Source organism: Psammomys obesus, unplaced genomic scaffold, assembly GCF_907164565.1.
Source record: "Psammomys obesus unplaced genomic scaffold, mPsaObe1.curated_primary_1811, whole genome shotgun sequence".
Lineage (NCBI taxonomy): Eukaryota > Metazoa > Chordata > Mammalia > Rodentia > Muridae > Psammomys > Psammomys obesus.
The window spans coordinates 3934516-3959282 of record NW_026596427.1 but is presented as its reverse complement, the minus strand read 5'-3'; positions in this window follow the sequence as shown (position 1 = coordinate 3959282).

Genomic DNA, 24767 nt, shown 5'->3' with positions numbered 1-24767 from the left:
TCTCATGAAAGACCTCTGTGCCCTGATAGATTTGGTCCCTGTGGAGCTCCTGTCCTCTCCAGGTCATACTAACTCCCCCTTCTTTCATATGATTCCCTGCACTCTGCTGAAGGTTTCATTATGAGCATCTGCTTTGATACACTGCTAGGTAGAGTCTTTCAGAGGCCCTCTGTGGTAGGCTCCTGTCCTGTTACTTGTTTTCTCCTACTTCCAATGTCCATCCCATTTTTCTTTCTAAGTGAGGATTGATCATCTTATCCATGGTCCTCCTTCTTGCTTAGCTTCTTTAGGCATACATATTTTGGACTGTCTCTGACATGAACTCAGTGGCTTGCCCTTTGATCACCTCCCCCTGAGGGGGGAGCAGCCTTACCAGGCCACAGAAGAAGACAGTGCAGCCAGTCCTGATGAGATCTGATAAACTAGGATCAGATGAAAGGGTAGAGGACCTCCTCTATCAGTGGACTGGGGTAGGGACATGGGAGGAGAAGAAAGAGGGAGGGTAAAATTGGTAGAGGATGAGGGAGGTGGTTACAGTTGGAATACAAAGTGAATAAACTATAATTAATAAAAAATAAATTAATTTAAAAATACAACCTGTTGAATCAGAAAAAAAAAAAACAGCAAACAAACAGAACAACAACAAAAACAGGTATTAAGAATCCCAGAATATAGTTTCATGGGTTTAAATTGTCTTGAAGAATCAAAAGGTCCACATTATCTGTGTGTAAGGCTTGAATTTAAGAATAATTTTAACAATAATGATATTATTAATGAAACTAATAATTAAGTTCTAATGGGTTCTTTCTCTATACCACATTTATGATTACCCTATTCTATGAACCTATATTTAGCACACTAACACATTTGTATTTCTTATAAACATTTTCAGGACGTATAATACTAGATGACTTAATCTTGCTTAATTTGGCTGAGATACAGTGGTTAAATATTTTGCCCAAGACTGCACAGTTAAAAGGTGTATTTGAAAATTCTAACCTGTTAGCTTATACTGGAATTCCATACCATGTACTATCTTGACTCACAAATTTACAAACTTTTCCAAATATGCATAATTCTGAAAGATAAATTGGTTTTTTACTTAGTGCAGTGGGGCAGCACAGAATTAATGGAATCCTACCTTTTATGTCAGATATACTTTTCTATTTGTCATGATGAGTGACATTTAAAATTTTTTTTGGGTTTCGGTTTAACAATTTAATTATCTATAAGACTGGGATACAGGTATGCCACTATAGAGGGGATAAATTAACAAATACATGTATAGATACTAATACACGTCCAAGACTTTACTACTTTCAAATTGATTCAAATTGATTATTTCGCTCTGTTTGTTTTGCCTATATCCAAGAAAAATGTCATTTCTACATGTTGGAAATATTTTATAAAAGGCTGGGGTGTTGCTCAGGCATTGAATGTTTACTGAGCATGCTTCAATATAAGTGCCTAAAAACAAAGAATCAAAGTATTACATAGACACATGTTGCTTAGACAAAATTAGAAAAGTAGGAAATTAAGGCCCAAAGAAGAGTATCAAATCTAAAGAAACAAAATCAATCAATTACCCAATAGAGAAATAGTCATAGAATGTAGAATTAGAAACATGGGCTCTGAAACAAGGTGCCATGGTAGGGTAACACTGATCAAGAAAGGATTTAGTTTTCTTTACTATTCATCTCTCTAAATGTTTCAATATTTTGCAGGATTTAGAAATCTAAAGCAATAAAAATGTTAAGCTGGGGGAGAAAATAATGTCACCCCTTCTACTTTTTTTGCAAACTACAAGTTCTTATCTTAGCATGTCTTATTACACAAAGAGTAAATTAGGATTAGATGAATGAGATGAAAATGTCAGATCAACTTTTTTTGGACTAGAGAATAATCTGTGACTTGGAAAGCACTTGGTGATTTATGTTTCCTAAGAAAATAGCTAGAACCCAGAGAGGTGGTTTAGAGGTTAAGAGACTTTGCTGCATTTCCAAAGGATCACAGTTTGATTCTCAGTAACCATATTAGGTAGCTCCCAGTGGTGTATAACTCCAGTCCCAGTCCCAAGCAGACTGATACCATCTTTTGGCATTCTGGCATCTGTGTGTACCAGCATATATATCACACACACACAAACACATTCACAAACACACCTTAAAATATAAGAAAACATTGAGGAGGATAACATTTCCTCCTTTTACACTAGAGTTGTTTGCCTGCGCATCTACACCACAGTTCAACATAGTCTAGTGGGGAGTAATATTGAAGGACCAAGCAATAATTATAAAAAGCAACAGACTAAAGGATTTGAGGAAATTTGTTTTTTAAATGTTTTTAAAAATCTAGCAAGTAGTCAGGAAAGTACATTGAAGCTATTGACAGCTGATGGTTGTATGTGGAGGAAAAATCCTTTTTTGAATAAATGCCCACTGGTAAGTTTTCCATGTTCCAGTGGTTGTCCTCATAGCCATGCACATATGATCAATACTAACTGGATTTAGTAGGTTGTCAGAGGTGGTGGAGGAAGTGGGAGGGGAAGGAAAGAGCAGAAGGGAAAAAATATGTTAGGAAGGAAGTTTTGGAAGGTAAGAATTAGACATGATCATGTTTCACTACATTCCTGCATGACTTTCTCAAGGATAAAATGTTATGAATATTGGAAAAAATTAAAATACGGGATGAAATGTCATATATTTTCATTTACTTGTACTAATACAATTGAGATCATATTTTTAACTTACTATATAGGAAACTGGGTGAAGCATTGTTTTCTAGTTGGTTAGTGAAAACTAGCATTTGATTATGTGGAACACTTTAAATGATATAAACTTAGCATAAAATGTTGTCAAAGTTTTGGAGAAATAAGTGCTCTGTAAGTGGAGCTTGTGAGATGACCTAGTGGTTAAAGTGACCTTTGCATAAGTATGAGGATGAGAGTTTGGATCCCTGGAATCCAAGCACCTGAAATCACAGCACTGAGAAACAGAGATTAAGAATCTTCATGGCTTATTGGCCATCCAGTCTAGCTAATCTGTGATCTCCAGCTTCAGTGACAGTCCCTGCTGCAAGACAAAAGGGTGCTGTTTTACACAGGAAAATGCCAGCTGTCACACACACACACACACACACACACACACACACACACACACCTTTATACCTTCATACCAGTCACAAAGCTTCACAAAATGAGTACCATATAAGCCATATATTCACTATCAAAGACAAAGTCTTTAATGATTCTTTGAGGAAGATGAAGGGGATGAAATCATACCAGTACCTGAAGACTGCATTAATGGATGTAAATCAGTAAAACTAGTAAGATTAGATGCTATTTAACTGTCTTTTTGATCTTCAAAACAGAGTTAACCATCAGAAATAAAAAGAGAATTAGAGTGTGGACATTTATCACAACAGGTAGCAGAGAATGCATGCTAATAATTGTTAAAATGTGACCAGACTTAAAAAGATATCTGGCTATGTTTATTTAATCATAGAATATATTAAGCCTGATGAGTTACATAATCAAGTGCAGAACAAAACAAAACAAAATTTTAGGCATTCCTTAACCCACATTGGGGACAGTCTAAATTTACCACTCGTTTTGAAATCTGAGTCAATCCCTGGGCCCAGGACAATCAGTTGTCAGTACCAGTAAAATCTTTCCTGTAACACTGTAAGTAAGTACACTCTCATCTTGGTAGCTTTATCATAACACAATGACTTATATTGATTTACCGAAATTACTATGTAATGAGACATGGAACCCAAATATTTCAGGTCCAATTTTAAAAGATATTGATTAATGAAAAAATTGAAGACACGTATGTCACCACATTCGGGAACAGGAATATACAGTTCTGAAATGTCAAAAGAAGTTTCCATGAAATTCTGTATGATCAAACACAAAAGCATGAGAAGTATTTGTGTATATGTATATGCATCAACAAATAAATGTCTCGAAGCAAACAGGCCAAGATGGCGGCACCAGGAGAACACCATGTCTGAGAAGCTGGACAACACACTCCATGCAGCGACCAGGAGACTGAACTCTGGGCCCTAAAACAACAGCGATCGACCGTGTTTCCCAGGTGAGGGGAGGCTCCCACAGCGTGGGAAGTGGTCAGGTCCACTCTCGGCTGCCCAGCCAGAACCCGGAAGAGAGCCCGGCAACGTGGGCTTTGGGTCTCCAGGCTGGTGCCACAAATTGTCACGAACAATTTCCCAGGTTGATTGGTGGGCACAAGGGGGCCTAAGGCTGGGAGTCCCAGTCGCAAAAAAACCCCACAAGGAAGGAAAGTTGCCAGACTGCTCACGGGTCACTCAGTCTTTCCCTGGAAGGTCTCTCCGACCACGGCGGGTACCTGCCGCCATCACAACTGAGCTCCCGCCTTGGGTGGATAGCAGCTGTGAGCCCAGCTCAAAATCCCAACTCCCTCTTCCGGGAGGCAGGAGGCATCCAGCAGAATCTGCCACAGACCACATTGTCTGTACCCCAACCCGAGATCGGGGCTGAGAAACCCCAATCCTTTTGGGCACTCCCCCAAACGCAGCAATCACCCTGCCGGAGCGGAGCAGAAGGATAAAGAGGCACACAGCTGCTTCACAGTGCCGGAACTCCACTGCTGCCGGCCGCTCCTAGCAAACAAACTACAGCTCGGATCTGGGACTGTGGTCATTCTACACATCCTGAGATTATCCTGGTCTAGCAGCAAGTTCTATCACCAGCGCCCCACCCCCCACCCCTGGCACAGAAACGCCACCGGCTCAGGGCTCAGGATCCGACTGAGAAGCCCCAACCCCTGCTGGCACTCCCCTGAGAGCACCTCCATAAGCTTGCCCTAGCAGAGGAGAAGGTCAGAGGGTAAGGACAGAGAGGCAGCCTGCCAAGGACACAGCACCCTCTCTCCAGCTCACCCAGCAGCCCCTAGCAGAGAAACCCAAGCTCTGGATCTGAGGACACTCAACCCTACCTGGTACTCTCTTGGGATCAACAAACATAGATTCTACCACTAGGCTGCTTCTGGCAGAGAGAGCTGGGTCCGGGATCTGGGATTGAGTACACTCACCCTAACTCTTTCCTGCGCCACCCAGGGACCAGTCAACATAACCCGTCCTGGCAGAGGGAAAGGACAAAGAGGCAGCACACAGGAAAGGTGGACACCGAGTCCTGAGGCCACAGTGTCAAAGAGCTGAATGGTAGCCTACCCGTGCACTTCCGCAGCAGGACCAAAACAGAGAGTAGTGAGCAAGGGGAACCCCTGTGCATTCCAACTGGTCCTGCAAGAGAGTGAGTGAGCCTTCTAGGGAGAGATTGCCCCAGACCCAGGGCCTCTCCACAGAAGCAACCAGACGAGATCCCTGCCACCCACACTCCTAGTGTGGGCATCAGAGGGATTCATGGGATAGCGACCCCAACATTGAAGCCTCTGCCTTGCGGATACACCAGGGCAATCCAGGCAAACACTCCCTGGATCTCAGTCAGAACTGCGTAATAGTGGCTTGCAGGCCACTGCAATAGTCAGAGAATCCTCGCATGCACACTGCACCTGCTAAAAGCACATGCGAATAGCACCAGCATCACATTCTTTACTTAGGCAAAACTGAAAACACAGTGTACACTCCCAAAGCAGTGAACCTCTCTCATCTTCCTGAAAAAACAGTCCAGAAAACAGAAAGAGAGGATCATAGCCCAAACTACAATCTCGAGGAACAACCAGTGAGGATTAAAAATAACCAGATGGCTAGAGGCAGACCTAAGAATACTCCCAACAAAAATCAGGACATAATGACCTTACCAGCAACCCCACAAAACAATGGACACTTCAATTCACTAGATATACAAGAAAACGACCTCAAAACTATGTTTCTCCAACTATTAGAGGCCCATAGAGATGAAATGAACAAAGCCCTCAGAGAAATAACCAAAGAAATCGAGACTAACCAAGAGGAAACAAATCGTGCTCTCAGAGAAATGACCACGAAAATTGAGGCAAACAGAGAAGAAATGCACAAAGCTCTCAAAGAAATGTCCACACAAATGAAGGCAAATAAAGAAGAAATAAACAAAGCTCTCATAGAAATACAGGCAATTATACCCAAAGAAGTAGAGGAACAATTAGTGATACATAGAGAGGAAATGGACAAAAAAATAGAAGCTATCATTGAAAAGCAGGAGTCCACATTCAAACAGATGAAGGAAATGGTGCAAGACATGAAAACAGAATTAGAATCAATAATGAAAACACAAATAGAGAAAAAACAGGAGCTGGAGAACATAGAGAAAAGATCAGGCATTACAAAGGTAAGCATCACGAACAGAATACAAGAGATGGAAGAAAGAATCTCAGGAGCCGAAGATACACTTGCAGAAATTGACATGTCTCTCAAAGAAAAAATAAAATCAGAAAAGTTCCAAACAAAAAACATCCAAGAAATCAAGGACACCATGAAAAGACAAAACCTAAGAATAATAGGAGTAGAAGAAAAAGAAGACATCAGGCTCAAAGGTCCAGAAAATATTTTCAAGAAAATTATAGAAGAAAACTTTCACAACTTAAAGAAGGAGATGGCCATAAACATACAAGAGGCCTACAGAACACCAAGTAGACTAGACCAGAAAAGAAATTCTTCATGTCACATCATAGTCAAAACACTGAACCTACAGAACAAAGAAAAAATTCTAAAAGCAGCAAGGGAAAAAGGCCAAGTAACATATGAAGGTAGACTGATCAGAATCACACCAGATTTCTCAACAGAAACTATGAAAGCCAGAAGGGCCTGGACAAAAATCATACAGTCCTTAAGGGACCACAGATGCCAACCCAAACTACTATACCCAGCAAAACTTTCAATCAACATAGACAGAGAATTCAAGATATTCCAAGACAAAACCAAATTTAAACAATATCTACACAGTAACCCAGCTCAACAGAAGTTACTAGAAGGGTAACTCTAAACCAAAGGAAACAACTACATCTAAGGAAACAGAGGAAATAGATAACTACACACACACACACAAAAAAAAAAAAGACAAGCAATGAAACTCAGTGACACCACCAACACCACATCTAAAGTAAGTAACAATTGTTGGTCACTAGTTTCTATCAAAATCAACGGACTCAACTCCCCAATTAAAAGACAAAGACTAACAGAATGGTTGCGGAAAGAGGATCCATCATTCTGTTGCATCCAAGAAACACATCTATGCAACAAAGATAAACACTACCTCAGAGTAAAGGGCTGGAATAATGTCTTTCAAGCAAATGGTTCCAGAAAACAAGCGGGAGTAGCCATCCTAATATCTAATAAAATAGACTTTCAACCCAAGTTAATCAAAAAACACAAGGACGGCCACTATATTCTCATCAAAGGAAAAATCCACCAAGAGGACATCACAATTTTGAATATCTATGCCCCAAATACAAGAGCAACTACATTCGTAAATGAAACAATATTAAAGCTTAAATCACACATTGATCCTAAAACCTTAATAGTGGGAGACTTCAACACTCCACTCTCACCAAGGGACAGATCAACTAGACAGAAAGTAAATTGGGAAATAAAAACACTTACACAGACCCTAAATCAGATCTTTTCATCCAAACTCAAAAGAGTATAAATTCTTTTCAGCACTGCATGGAACCTTCACCAAAATAGAACATATAGTTGGTCATAAAGCAAGCCTCAACAGATACAAAAAGATTGAAATAATCCCTTGTATTCTATCTGACCACCATGGACTTAAACTGGACCTCAACAACAACAGAAATAACAAACAGCTTACACGTACATGGAAACTGAACAACCTGTTACTCAAGGACAGCTGGGTTAAGGAAGAAATAAAGAAAGAAATTAAAGACTTCCTAGAATTCAATGAAAATTAAGGCACAGCATACCCAAATTTATGGGACACATTGAAAGCAGTGCTCAGGGGAAAATTTATAACACTAAGTGCCTGCAAGAAGAAATTCGTAACAGCACATACAAACAACTTAATGGCAAAACTGAAAACCCTAGAAAAAAAAGAAGCAGATACACCCAAGAGGAGCAGAAGGCTGGAAATAATCAAACTCAGGGCTGAAATCAATCAATTAGAAACAAATAAAACAATTCAAAGAATCAATGAAACAAAAAGCTGGTTCTTTGAGAAAATCAACAAGATAGACAAACCCTTAGCCAAACTAACTAAAAAACAGAAAGAATCTATCCAAATCAACAAAATCAGAGATGAAAAGGGTGACATAACTACAGACACAGAGGACATTCAATCAATCATTAGGTCATACTACAAAAGCCTATATGCCACAAAATTTGAAAACCTAAATGAAATGGACAATTTTCTTGATAAATTCCATCTTTCAACATTAAGTCAAGATCAGGTAGAAAGACTGAACAGCCCTATATCCCCCAAGGAAATTGAAGCAGTCATTCACAGTCTCCCCTCCACAATAAGCCCTGAGCCAGATGGCTTCAGCGAGGAATTCTACCAGACCTTCAAAGAAGTGCTAACACCAATTCTCCTCAAAGTATTCCACAAAATGGAAACAGAAGGAACACTACCAAACTCATTCTATGAAGCGACAGTCACCCTGATACCTAAACCACACAAAGACCCAATAAAAAAAAGAAAACTTCAGACCTATCTCTCTTATGAACATTGACGCAAAAATACTCAATAAAATACTTGCAAACCGAATCCAAGAACACATCAAAGATATCATCCACCACGACCAAGTAGGCTTCATCCCAGGCATGCAAGGGTGGTTCAACATACAGAAATCCATCATTGTAATCCACCATAACAAACTGAAGGAGAAAAACCACATGATCATCTCCTTAGATGCTGAAAAACCATGTGACAAAGTCCACCATCCATTCATGTTTAAAGTCTTGGAGAGATCAGGAATACAAGGCACATACCTAAACATAGTAAAGGCAATATACAGCAAGCCTATAGCCAACATCAAACTCAATGGAGAGAAACTTAAATCAATCCCACTGAAATCAGGGACAAGACAAGGCTGCCCACTCTCTCCCTTCCTCTTCAACATAGTACTTGAAGTCCTAGCCAGAGCAATAAGACAACTAAAGGAGATCAAGGGGATACATATTGAAAAGGAAGAGGGCAAAGTGTCACTATTCGCAGATGATATGATAGTATATATGAGCGACCCCAAGAATTCAACCAGAGAACTCCTCCAGTTGATAAATGCCTTCAGCAAAGTGGCAGGATACAAAATCAACTCAAAAAAAAAATCAGAAGCCCTCCTGTATACCAAAGACAAAAGGGCCGAGAAAGAAATTAGGGAAACAACACCCTTCACAATAGCCACTAACCACATAAAGTACCTTGGGGTGACACTAACCAAGCAAGTGAAAGACCTGTTTGAGAAAAACTTCAAGTCTCTGAAGAAAGAAATTGAAGAAGATCTCAGAAGATGGAAAGATCTCCCGTGCTCATGGATTGGTAGGATTAACATTGTGAAAATGGCCATCCTGCCAAAAACAATCTACAGATTCAATGCAATTCCCATCAAAATACCAATTCAATTCTTTACCGACCTTGAAAAAAAGATTCTCAGCTTCATATGGAGAAACAAAAAACCCAGAATCTCCAAAACAATCCTGTACAACAACAGATCATCTGGAGGTATTTCCATCCCCGATCTCAAGTTGTACTACAGAGCAATAGTAATAAAAACTGCATGGTATTGGCATAAAAACAGAAAGGAGGATGAATGGAACCGCATAGAAGACCCAGAAATAAACCCACACACCTATGAATACTCGATTTTTGACAAAGAAGCCAAAACCATTCAATGGAAAAAAGACAGCATCTTCAACAAATGGTGCTGGTCCAACTGGATGTCCACATGCAGAAAAATGAAAATAGATCTATATTTATCACCCTGCACAAAACTAAAGTCCAAGTGGATCAAAGACCTCAACATAAAACCAGATACTCTAAATCTGTTAGAAGAAAAAGTGGGGAACAGCCTAGAACTCATTGGCACAGGAGACAACTTCCTGAACAGAACACCAACAGCACAGGCTCTAAGAGCAACAATCAATAAATGGGACCTCATGAAACTGAAAAGCTTCTGTAAAGCAAAGGACACTGTCATCAAAACAAAACGCCTGCCTACAGATTGGGAAAGAATCTTCACTAACCCTTTATCTGACAGAGGACTAATATCGAGTATATACAAAGAACTAAAGAAGCTGAAAAGCAGCAAACCAAGTAATCCAATTAAAAAATGGGGAACAGAGCTAAACAGAGAATTCTCGACAGAGGAATATCGAATGGCAGAGAAACACTTAAAGAAATGCTCATCCTCATTAGCCATCAGGGAAATGCAAATCAAAACAACCCTGAGATATCACCTTACACCCATCAGAATGGCCAAGATGAAAAACTCAAGGGACAACACATGCTGGAGAGGTTGTGGAGAAAGGGGAACCCTCCTCCACTGCTGGTGGGAATGTAAACTGGTACAACCACTCTGGAAATCTATCTGGCGCTTTCTAAGACAATTAGGAATAGTGCTTCCTCAAGACCCAGCTATACCACTGCTAGGTATATACCCAAAGTTTGCTCAAGTACACAAAAGGGATATTTGCTCAACCATGTTTATAGCAGCTTTATTTGTAATAGCCAGAACCTGGAAACAACCCAGATGTCCATCAATGGAGGAATGGGTACAGAAATTGTGGTATTTTTACACAATGGAATACTACTCAGCAATCAAAAAGGAGGAAATCATGAAATTTTCAGGCAAATGGTGGGATCTAAAAAATATCATACTGAGTGAAATATCCCAGAAGGAGAAAGACAAACACGGCATATACTCACTTATATAGACCTATAAGATATGATAAACATAATGAAATCTATACACCTAAAAAAATAATCAAGAGAGTGGACATAGGGTAAGATTATCAATCCTCGTTTTGACAGACAGATGAGATGAGCATTGAACATTGACAGGAGTCTACTGAGCGCATTTGAAAGACTCTAACTAGCAGTGTTTTCAAAGCAAAGACTCATGACCAAACCTTTGGCAGAGTACAGGGAATCATAAGAAAGAAGGGGAGTTAGTCTGATGAGGAAAGGATAGGAGCTCCACAAGGACCAAATATATTTGGGTACAGGGTCTTTTCTGAGACTGACACGCAACCAAGGACCATGTATGAATGTAACCTAGAACCTCTGCTCAGATGTAGCCTGTGGTAGCTCAGTAACCAATTGGTTTCCCATAGTGAGGGGAACAAGGACTATTTCTAACAGGAACTCAATGACTGGGTCTTTGGCCTCCCCACCCCCCAAGGGAGGAGCAGTCCTGTTAGGCCACAGAGGAGAGCTTTGCAGCCAGTCCTGAAGATACCTGATAAAACAGGATCAGATGAATGGGGAGGAGGTCCCCCCTATCAGTGGACTTGGCAAGGGGCACGGTGGAGATGAGGGAGGGAGGGACAGGGAGGGAATGAGGGATCGGGACAAGACTGGGATACAGAGTTAATAAAATGTAACTGATAAGAAAAAATATAAAATTAAAAAAAAATCCCCCCCCCCAAAAAAAAATGTCTTACATACAAGGAGAGGATCTTAACACTGTTAGGCCCAAAAATTAAATGTAGAAATTTCCCTGTCAAAATAGTAAGTCAAAATTTCTTTAGGGACATCAGAGATAAGAAGCACAATGAATGAGAAAAAGTATGCAAGACTAGTAATTTCCCTCCCATCATTATTAGGATCTTTAATTTTGTTAGCAGAAAAGTTTATGGGGGTTGGAGATGGAAAATAGATTACCATATCTTTAATGAGGCAATGACTCTCACTGTTGTTGCTGATACAAATGTCTTCACTTCAACAGAGAATATCAGCTTTTTTCTTTCCGTACTCATGTACTGATTTTGTTAACACATTTTTTTTCCATTGTAACACACTGAGTCAACCAACTAAAAGTAGTTTTAAATGAAGTTAGGTAAGATTGCTTAATTTGTCTCTTTTGTCATCTCCTATAGCACATTTTCTGCTTGTCTTAAATTTTTACCTAAACAGTTGTCAGCTTCCTCTGTGAAAAACAAAGAGTAGACCAACAATTTACAAAGAAAAGTGGTTACAATATGTGGTATATTTTTAATGAGACCGCAGACACATGATTGTAAAAAAGTATATGCTTCCAGACAGTTTTAACTAGTCTGCTGTATGTGGAATTTGAGTGTTCAGTTCAGCAGACATGAATGAACTCAAATTATTCTAGATGTAGAGAATTAGTGAACCAACGTCATGCCCATATCTGAGAAAATGACTTGATTCTTGTATAGAAGAGAGATAACATCCATTGTCTACAAACAGTGAATGGCTATTAGTACTAAGAACAGTGGTGCCTGTTAGACATATGGCTCTTTAAAACAGCAGACGTTATGGTTGTTAAACTCTTGAGTAGCATATTTTGGAAGATAGAGCCTTGTTTTTGTACATTTTGTTGTTGTTTGTGGTATTAGGAATTAAACAGGGGACACTGCTCAAAACAGGAAGGTATTTAAACAAACTCTAGAGGCAGAGGCAGGCAGATCTCTGTGAGTTCAAGGCCAGCCTGCACTACAAAGACAGTTTGAGGACAGTCAAAGCTGTTACACAGAGAAACCCTGTCTCTAAAATCCAAAAATTAAAAATTAAAATACCTGCAATATTTGTAATGGTTAATGATAACGTTAGAAAGAAATAAAGAGAAATTTAATCAATCAAAGTTTGAGGTGGGAAGAGACCTAATCTGGGACATAAAGAGGCCTCTTTTGGAATGAGTATCATTCACTAAAGCCCTATTTCATGTAAAGAGGATCACTGGCTACAAAATCCATCAGAGATTGAGAATAATACTTTGAGATGAGGGTTAAGGACTGGATGCCAGATCATGCAGGCCTTTACAAAACCACTTTGAGGATTGCCACTTTTATCTTAACAATGTTAAGCTTAAATATTTTTCAGAAGAGAACTAACAATTGTAGCTGAACTTTCTGAACAAACCATAAAACAACATTTTTAGGAAAGTATGAAAAGATGTTGGCAAAGCAATTAACAGGTACAATGATCAGATTAATTGTAGTAATACAGATTTAGAAGTAAATTAATAGATTTCAGGAATATTTCTGGGTAAAAATAAAAATCAATAATATGTAAACTAAGATACTGAAGATGTTAAGAGAAATACACTTATAAAGCATGTCAGACATTGTTAGTGTCATAAATGATAAAAAATAGTGTTAGAATTAGCATGATCATGAACATGTATGACAAACATCAATAGAACACATCAATAGAATTACACAAGTTATCTGAACAGCAGTGAGTGAAGGGTGACTGGCAGGCTGTACTATGGAGCTCAAAATCCTGACCTGTTTCTCAGGTGAGAGGAGAAACAGGTCCAATACCGGGAAAAATTCCCTAGGTCCTGCTGGCATTGCCACAATCTTAGGCCACTTGCCCAAACCCACAATTGGTCTGGATACATTCCTCATTCCAATGGATTGTGGCTCTGATCCTGCAGCCCTAGATCATCCACTCAAGCCCACCTTTTGTGCATACTTTCCAGAGACCAGTAGCTGGAGGCTGGGACCTTGGGCACTCACTCTCACTGCCTGTGGAGTGAATACCTTCTTGTGCAGAGGGTGAGGCTCCAAACCTGGACACCCACTCTCACCTTCCTGTAGAGAGGATACCTTCTTGTACTGTGGGGGAATCATGACTCCATTCTGCCTGCTCCCCAACTGCCTGACTCACTGGGTCAGAAAATCAGCCATCACAGCACAGACAGTGAACACAGCAGAAATAAAGTAGGTTTGGGACTTAAGTCCCATTGTTCACCATCTCAAGGAAGCCAGTAAGGCACTGGAGCAGCTCTAGGAACAGAAATCTTTCTGCAGGCTACCCAGCAGCCTGGCACACCTGGGCCAGATACAGCTAGCCCAGCACAGAGAGTTGAGCTAGTCATGGGACCCAAGTTCCATTGTCCTCCTCCTCAAGGATGCCTATGAGGCACTGGAGCAACACTGGGCTTGGAGATTTTTCTACCTGCTCCCCAGCAGTTTAGCCCATCTGGGTCAGAAGCAAAAGCAAACAACAACAACAACAAAAAACCAGCACAGCCCATGACCCTACTGGAGCTGAGCCACTTGTGGGACCCAAATCCCATTACCTACCACTTTAAGGAAGCCTGTAGGGCACTGGAGCAGCTCTAGGTTTGGAGATCTTTCCATCTGTGCCCCAGCTATTTATTATACCTGGGTCACAAACAGTGAGCCAACAGAGACAATGAACACAGCAGAGACTGCTCAAGACATGTGGACCCAGTCTTCAGTACAGGCTCCAGGAACAACCAGTCAAGGCAACAAACAACTAGAAGGCTAGAGGTCCTTATAACAATACAGACAACAAAACCCAGGACATTATGGCTTCACCAGAAGCTCCCAAAACCAAAGGATATTCTATTGTGGCTGAAACACAGGAAAATGATCTTAAATGAAAACTTATGCAGTTATTCAAGGCCATCATGTTTCCAGAGAGGAAACAAAACAAGAAATAGAGGCCATCATGGACAGACAGGAATCCACATTCAAATAGATGAAGGAAATGAATAAACTCATTCAAGACATGAACATGAAATTAGAATCAATAAAGAAAACACAAACAGAGAAAACCCTGGAGATGGATAATTTAGAGAAGAGATTAGGAACCACAGAAGTTCCAATTAAAAAATACTCTCCTGACTCTGAACTGCAGAAAATGCAAAAAACTTGTTAAAGCCCAAGATGAAGAAAATAAGCAATGGTTGTAGATTGAGCTATAAACAATAGATATTTATACCATCGCTTCTGAGTCACAAATATTAGGAAAGAGAAGTCAGGAAGTTTTTGAAAACTAAAATATAGGGTGGAGGGTTATGAAATTCTATTCTTCAATTTTACCACAACTGTTGCAAATATTAACTCACAACAAATGCATTAACTTGCAATGGGCACAGAGAAAACCAGCTTTACCAACAATCAGAAAAGGAAGTGGGAAGGGCTCTCTAGACCCTACTTTACTTCTGAACTATTGCGCTATTGACAGAGACTGAGAGAGGTGACCACAGTCTTTAGTTAAAGGACACAATGATGAACCCAATATGCTCTAACAGATAGCTTCAAAACAACAGGCACACAGAAAGTCCTATTTAAACTCAATGGGTCCCAAAACAAAATGAGCAGAGAGATTTGTAGGGAAGAAGGAGTTGACAAGAGGAGAAAGAAGTTCAAATTTTAAGGTGGTTCCTTTGTGCACAGATGCAGAAACACTTAGAAATAAACTTCATGTTAGAAAATTTACATTATTCTGCTGGTATGTAAGGCTTTGTTTTATGTTTTTGTTTTCTGCAGTTGTAAGTTTGAAAAATAAATGAGAACCCTCTTTTAGGATTATAATTTAAAAATACATACCAAACCTACATGTACTTTGATTCAGCAAATTTTTCTCAAGAATTCATTAAATGAATATACTCAAAATAGGTATGCCACAAATGTACTAAAATATAAACACCATGAGGCACATTCCCAAGTTATGACCTTTAGAACCAGGAACTGAAAGAGCTTTAAACATCAATGTTACTTTTACAACAGAAAACCGAGCTTTTAGGAAGAATGGGAGATAGGCTGGCATGAAACAATATAAATGACTCATTCATTCACACATCCAGCAAACATTATAGTTCACACCAAGTTCTTGTCTTTAGTGATGCATCTGTGAACCAGAAAACATCCTAGTTTTACAATTTTTAAATGCAGTGAAAAAAGCAAACACTAAACAAACAAACAAAAAAACCAAACATATGTTATGATGTCTAATGTAATATACTAACAAATATTATGAAGAAAAATAGGGTCAAAAGTATACATTTCTCATTCAAAATCTGCCTAATAATTGGCAACTGTAGTCTGTCCTGTTTTAAGAGTAAAGACAATTTACACACATAAGTGCATATTTATATACAGTTGGGAAACATTTGTAAAGGATCCATGAGGCTTCAGTCAGGGAGGCTGAGAGCAGTGAACAATACGTCCTGTGTGAATAGCACCACTTTAACAAACATGTTTCTTTGACTTTGGTAAGAATTAATGCTAGATATTATTGGCAATTTGCAAATTGCTCATTTTTATTACTAAACTTATTTATGTTTTATTAGAATTCATATGACTTTTAAAAAACAAGTTAACTTTATTTATTTTTTAATTTTTTAAAATTATTTATTTATTATTGGTTACAATTTGTTCATTTTGTATCCCAGCTCTAACCCCCTCTCTTATCTCCTGCCAATCACACCCTTCCTCCCTCTTCTTCCTTTATGCTCATTCTCTAGTCCACTGATAGGGGAGGTCCTTTTCCCCTTCTTTCTGATCCTAGCCTATCAGTTATCATCGGACTGTCTGCATTGTCTTCCTCTGTGGCATGGTAAGGATGCTCCCCCCTCAGGGGGAGGTGATCAAAGAGCCAACCACTGAATTCATGTCAGAGACAGCTCCAGATCCCCTTACTAGGTTACTAAGAAACTGAGAAGTATTGGCTTTCTCTGAGATGGCATCAGGTCCTAGGTCCTCTCCATGCATGGTTTTGGTTGGAGTACCAGTCTCTGCAGTCCTCCCTGGCCCCAGGCATTTGTTGGTTCTGTTGGTCTCCTTGTGGAGCATCTGTACCCTCCAGGTCTTTCTTTCTCCCTCTTGTTCCATCAGGTTTCCTAAATTCTGCCCACATTTTGGCTATGAGTCTTAGTATCTACTCCGATACCCTGATGGGTAGTATTTCAGAGGACTGCTGTGGAAGGCTCCTGTCCTGTTCCTTGTCTTCTCCCACTTTTGATGTCTATCCTGTACTACAATAAGCATAAGAAAATGTCAAATTGTTACAGTGGCTTTCAAATTCCATGTTAATTTGTTCTCCTTACCTCTGTTTGCTCATTTTTTTTCCTTTCCACCACTCATTACCTGTCACACATGTTACTATCACTCCTTAGTCCACATAAAGTATATTTTCTGGTATAAACCACTTGCAGCTCAATTTGAATTGATACAAAACTCTATGCTAATTAACTAATATCCTGAAGTTAGTAACAGTTTGAAGTTTTTCTCAACTGAGTTGAAAATAGCAAATTGAGAGCATGCCTATTAATATTCCCATGCGTCATCAAATACCACCGGAATAAGCATTTTTGAAATAAATGAAAGACAAAAATGAATTTTCCTGTGCCAAGCAATTTTTCTGTATTTCCCTGCACATTTACCTAAAAGTTCTTTACATATGTGCACATTTATTATTTCATCAAAATAACATTCAATATATGAAGAAAAAGTTAACAAAATGTCACATTTAAGATCCAAATCAAAGGCTAGCAATTCACTAACTACATGAATCTTAAAAGGTTTTAATGCTTCGTAAACTTCCTGATTTTGAATGGCAGAGAAACACTTAAAGAAATGCTCAACATCGTTACTCATCAGGGAATGCAAATCAAAACGACCATGAGATTACCTCTTACACCCATCAGAATGGCAAAGATCAAAAACACAAGTGACCCCACATTGGAGAGGATGTGGAGAAAGGGGAATCCTCCTCCATTACAGGAGAGAATGTAAATTTGTACAACCACTTTGGAAAACAATCTGGCACCTCCTCAAACAATTAGGAATAGTGCTTTCTCAAGATCCAGCTATACCACTCCTAGGCATATATTGAAAAGATACCCAATATACAACAAGGATATTTGCTTAGCCATGTTTGTAGCTGCTTGATTCATAACAGCCAGAATCTGGAAACAACCCAGAATGAGCAATGGATACAGAAATTGTGACACATTTACACAATGGAATACTACTGAGCAATTAAAAACAAGGAGATCATGAAATTTGCAGGTAAATGGTGGGAATTAGAAAAGATCATTTTGAGTGAGGTATTCCAGAAGCAGAAATACACATGGTATATACTCGCTTATAAGTGGATATTAGACATATAATATAGGTTAAACATACTAAAATCTGTACACCTAAAGAAGCTAAGCAAGGAGGAGGACCCTGGGTAAGACGCTAAATCTTCATTTAGAAAGGCAAATGGGATAGACATAGGAAGAAGGTGAAAATAAGGAACAAGACAGGAGCCCACCACCGAGGGCCTCTGAAAGACTCTACCCAGCAGGGTTTTAAAGCAGATGCTGAGACTCATAGCTAAATATTGGGCAGAGTGCGTGAGACCTTATAAAAGAAGGGAGATATAGAAAGACCTGGAATTGTCTGGTGCTCCAGAACAAGAACAACAAAACCAAAAATCTGAGACTAGTGGTCTTTTTTGAGACTGAAACTCCGACCAAGGACCATTCATGGAGATAACCTGGAACCCCTGCACACAGGTAGTCAGTGGCAGCTCAGTCTTCAAATGGGCTCCTTAATAAGTGAAGCAGGGTCTGTCCCTGACATGAACTCAGTGACTGGCCCTTTGATCACCTCCACCTGAGGGGGGAATAGCCTTACCAGGTCACAGAGGAAGACAATGCGGCCAGCCCTGATGAGACCTGATGGTCTAGGATCAGATGGAATGGGAGGAAGACCTTCCTGTAGTGGACTAGGTAAGGTGCATGGGAGTAGGTGAGGGAGGGATGACAGGATTGGGAAGAGACAAGGGTGGGGTTACAGCTCGGATACAAAGTGAATAAATTGTAATCAATAAAAATTATATTTAAAAATACCTGATTTTATGCCATAAATTACTTTTTGTGTTAAATAGATTTGTTATCTTTTTTTCTTTTTTTCCCTTATTTCTGAAAAGTTGTCTTAAATGTATGTGTGAATTTTAAAAACATTTATTGAGAAAATTTAGGTTAGTATCATGATGCAGAAATAAATATGATATAAATCTTTAAGAATAAAATTGATTTTAAATTCTACCTAATTATTTAATATATGCCAGAAATATTGACTACTGAGTGTTTAATTTGGAAGACATGTAATAGGAACATTACAAAATTTGTTAATGATAATTAATCTTCATTGACACATGTTTTTTCTAATTTTTTGTTCTTTATTAAATTAAATAACATATTGACCAAGTACATATTCAAGTAATTTGTGTATAACTTTTTAAAATTATTATGCCTTTTATTTTAAAATTTAGTGTTTCACTTAATCTACTCCATAATTTCAAAAAATTATATTACAAGTGTCATAGACTGAATTCACACTGTTTGGCAACTATGGGCAAGTGGTGGCTAGTGAAGAAGCTGGTATTAAAGATCCTCAGATTAAAAATATATAAAAATACTTGTAGAAATCTATATGTAGTAACACCAGCTCCTTGTTCAGCTGGATCAATAACCTTGCCTTCCTTTTCAAATGTATGTAATAAAGACACTGGGCATCTGGGGTGCTCTGGCTTCTCCATTAGAGAGCCCAATCCACCTGATGTACATGTGCTTATGTAAAAGAAATAAAGAAAAAAAGAATATGAGAATAAAGGTAATTTGAGCTTGAGTTTGGGGATGTTAATCTCATTCTAAAGTACTTTATGTAAATCTTGTTTTTCTCTATGAAATGACTTTACTTGTTTTTTTATTTATGATGGGGTCCCATGTAACTTAGACTGGCCTCAAACTCGTTATGTAACTAAGGATAACCTTGGAATCCTGATTCTCCAATCTCTACTTTCCAAGTACTAGGAGTACAATCATTTGCTAACATACTCAGCATACAATCAATATATTTGATTCAGCTGGAAATGTTTTGTAAGCACCTACAAAATGTCAAGGGTATTGATTAGAATTTCAATCGGGGGTGGGGGTACAGGTACAGTTTGAGACGTGACTTATATTTTCAAATACATTCCAAATAGATTTCCTGTCCTCTTTGCTTTTTTTTTTTAAATTTTAACATGGATATGTTTACTCTAAACTTGCTTGTCACTATAATTTTTACATTCATATTTTTGCTATGGGAAGATTAACTTAATATGTATATCAAAGTGAAATGTAACATTCTAAAATCGACTCACAAAAACACAACACACCTACTTTTAAATGTGAGGAAAACAACCTGACAGGTGAAATAAAGCCTAACTGTTCCAAGAGCCTTTGTAATAGTATATATATATTTTTCATCTTCACTGCTTGTGTTTATATTTATTCTAATTTGCTATTCTTAAATATTGTCTAGAAAAGGCTAACAGTGTTTTAAAAAGACATTTTAAGCAAAAGAATATGACTTAGTTTCAAAACATGTATCATTGAGATGTAATAAGTGAAAAAATTTTGTGTGGAGCTTTTCTGGCAAGGTTAGATTCTGAAACGATTCTGTATTTCTAAAGATTTATTTTTAATTTTATTTATGTGTATGTGTGTGCATGCATGTATGTGCACACATGAGTAGAGGTGTCTGTGGCATATAAAAGAGGTCATCAGATACCCTGGAACTGGAGTTCCAGTAAGTTGTAAGCTGCCTGAGGTAGCTACTTTTAATAACTAAGCCATCTCAATTCAGATTCTCTGTGTGAATGGGTTGAAGACTAGTGTAAGATGATTATGAGCTCTGAAATCAAACACGTTAATAATTTAGCCCATGTCTGTGACACTCACAAATTAGGTATCTTTGAGAAGCTTGTCTGCTTTCAACTTTAGCGTCTTCATCTAAATTAAATGTGTAACCATATTTATTTTTCTCAGCAATAATGTGGATAGCCTAGCCGAAGGCTTGGCATGTAACAAAAGTGTAGTTAAAAACAGCAATAAGTATTATTGACTTGTCTATATCTAAGAAAATAACCAATATTTATGCCATAATTTATACAAACTATACATACTTGTGGATAGGAATTCATAAAGACAATTCTCCAGCTTATTTCAAGCAGTACAGTACTACTATTCAAGGTTCAAATTCTAAATTTCAAAAGTTACATTTTAATTTACATATAAGTATTATTGTTTTACAATTCAAGACAAGCAATTTAGTACTGATACAGGAAAGAATAAAGTATAAGGTATTAAGTGGCATGATAGACCACAGGTAAGACTATTTCTAACAGGAACTCAATGACTGGCTCTTTGGCCTCCCCACCCCCCAAGGGAGAAGCAGTCCTGTTAGGCCACAGAGGAGAGCTTTGCAGTCAGTCCTGAAGATACCTGATAAAACAGGATCAGATGAATGGGGAGGAGGTCCCCCCTATCAGTGGACTTGGCAAGGGGCACGGTGGAGATGAGGGAGGGACTGGGAGGGAATGAGGGATCGGGACATGGCTGGGATACAGAGTTAATAAAATGTAACTGATAAGAACAAAATAAAATTAAAAAAAAAAAAAGACTGAATCTAACTATTGAGCCTTGAACAAAATGTCCATTCTTCAGCTGAATTTCCAATGCAATGACAATTTGGATTAGATAATTACAGAAGCCATATTTTCTTGAGGTACATATTCATTGCATTTGCAAATTTAAGATAGCAATATTTTATTCTGTGTTGCCTGTAATCCTTGCATTCATGAGTCGGATATAAGAGATTGTCCTAAGATTGAGGCCAGTATTTGTGGCATTGTGAATTCTGAGACAGCTTAAATTACAGAGTTAAATAGTCTCTAAAACTCCAGAATAAGAAAATAAATCAACAAATATTGGAATAATTTAAATAAAAAGCCACATATAGAAATGCATTTTATGAATAAAATATTTTAAAGTGTATCATGAAAAGTTATGATCAAAAGGTTATGAAAATTATTTTACCTTTTCTCTAAAATATTAAGTCTTTTAAAGAAAACACCTCTAGATAATTAAACTACACTCTATCATGTGCAATAGCAAATACAACTTTTGTCTACAGGAATAATCTAAGAGGAAAAGGGACAATGCACAATATCAGTTGGCAACTGTTTTCTCTACTGGTCTAGATAATATGTAGTTAGATTCTGTGTACCTTGTCATTATGGTTGTGAGCAGTAAAGCTTTGTTTTATATTAGATGAAAGGATTCAGGATGTGTATCATGTTTACTGACTTGTAAAAAGGATGAAAGAGAAGATCATGGAAAATCAAGTTTTTGATAAGTGAGCCTTGGTTGGGCATAATATATATACATATAGATTATAACTTGATTAAAGCGAAAACAGTATTATTCACTGTAGTACAAAGTTAAAGAAAAATATGAGTCCTAGTGTAAGTACGCCACGGCTATAGCATATTTTATTCCTTCTTTTTTCCAAATTAAAAAATATTAAATCACACACTTGATGTTAATTATCCAGTCTAGCTCTTAAAATCATCTTCTGCCTGTCCATTGTCCTAAAATACTACTAAATAATCATGTTATTTTAGAGGAAAGGCTGAAAAATACAGGTGTCTTTAACGTGTTATTGCCCAACTATAATTCACTTTCTATTCTTAAACGTCTAAAATAATAAAAAAATAGTATAAGAAGTCAAGTTATTAGAATTATTTAACTCCTTTGTCATATCAAAGTAAGTAAAACTATATGCTAATTCGTTCTTTTTCTCTTTGAACCACACTAAAAAAGCAAAAAAATCAACTTGATAATTTATTTCCAAGCCATTTGTTTCCAACTTCAAAGAATGTTCTTTAAACTATGCTTAGCTTTGTTGAAAGATGTTTGTTCCCACTGTATAAAATGAAAAAAAAAACAAAAAACAAAACAAAAAAAAATTAGTTGTCATGGGCTACATCTCTGCAGAGGTTCTATTTTATCTCCATGAATGGTCCTTGGTTGGAGTATCAGTCCCAGAAAAGACCCCTGTCCCCAGATTTTTTTGTTCAGTTGCTCTCCTTGTGGAGCTCCTGTCCCTTCCAGGTCTTTCATTTCCCCATTTTCTTTTAGAATCATTGCACTCTGCCCAAACTTTGGCTATGAATCTCAGCATCTTCTTCAATACCCTGCTGGGTAGAGTCTTTCAGAGGCCCTCTGTGGTAGGCTCCTGTCCTGTTCCCTGTGTTCTCCCTCTTCCAACGTTTATCCAGTTTGCATTTTTGAATGATTACTGAACATCTTACTCAGGGTCCTCCTCCTTGTTTAGCTTCTTCAGGTGTACAGATTTTAGTATGTTTATCCTATGACAGCTCAGTCTCCAAGTAGGTTCCATAGTAAGGGAAACAGGAGCTGTCTCTGACATGAACTCAGTGGCTAGATTTTTGATCACCTCTTCCTGGGGAGGGGGCAGCCTTGCCAGGTCTCAGAGGAAGAGGATGCAGCCAATCCTGATAAGACCTAATAGGGTAGGGTCAGATGGAAGGGGAAGAGAGACTCCCCTAACACTGCCCTGGGTGAGGGGCATGGGAGGAGAATCAGGGAGAGAGGGTAATATTGAGAGGAGATGAGGGAGTGAGCCACAGCTGGGATACAAAGTGAATAAACTGTAATAATAAATAAAATAAAATAAAATAAAATAAAATAAAATAAAATAAAATAAAATAAATAATAAGGAAAAAATGAAAAAATAAAACAAAACAAAATATAACTAAACTTTGACATCAGTGCAATTTAAAATCATTATTTATTGGTGAATGTGCACTTTTCTGGCAACCAACAAAAGCAGTAGCAGGAAAGATACAGAAACGTGAGAAACTCGTGTTTTTTTTAACAATTGAATATATTAACAATTGTGTTCCAGTCTGCCCATCTTTTCTACTTCTCTGAATTCTGATGTAATTACAAATGTCAGAGTCCTAGATTCTACTGGGTTTGAGACCATATTATTTCTATCTTATGCGTAAGAAGCCTGAAGTCACATTGTAAAGTGAGTTTAAAGAAGAAACAGCATAGGTAAGTTTTCTAATTTTAAAAGCAACTGTATCAGAGTTCAGAGAGAATATTCTAAAAATTGCACCTCTCCTTCATGCTAGGAACTTAAAGTGCTTTTACTATATCATTAATTTTTCCCTCTACATAGCATGAGGCTCCATAATTCTTGGTAAAAATGAAATTCTACATTTGAGGAGAAAGGAGAATAAAAAATGACTGATGCCAGATATATTCTTGATAAAAGGAATATAATTTGGACTATCCTAAACCACCAAGACATTTTTTAAAATTATTATTGTTTATTACAATTTAATCACTTTGTATCCCTGCTGTGGCCCCTCCTTCTTCTCTTTGCAATCTTGCCTTCTCTCCCTTTTTTTCTCCTATGTCCCTTCCCTAGTCCACTGATAAGGGAGGTCCTCCTCTCCTTCTAGTTGATCCTAGCCTATCAGGTCTCATCAGGACTGGTTGCATTGTCTTCCTCTCTGGCCTGGCAAGGCTGTTCCCTCTCAGAGGGAGGTGACCAAAAAGCTAGCCACTGAGTTCATATCAGAGATAGCCCCTGTTCCCCTTTCTAGAGATCCACTTGGATTCTAAGTGTATGGGCTGCATCTGAGCAGGGGTTTTAGGACCTCTCTGTGCATTAGCTTGATTCGGGTATCAAGTTATGATAAAAACATAGTTTCAAGATCCAGGCCCACAAATTTAGGGACTCAGGATCTACGGTCTGATTTTTTATTCATAAAATAAAAATGTCACTACCATTATCCTCTTCCCAAATCTGGTATGAGTTGATTGTCAGCATTAGTAGAATGCTTAGACAAGCATGTGACACATGTGCCAATCACATAAAAATCGTATGTAGGGAAAGCATTGATGAAGAATAGTGACAAAATTAATTTATCTTGTCTAATGCCAATTACTAACATATCATTCTACACAATGAATATA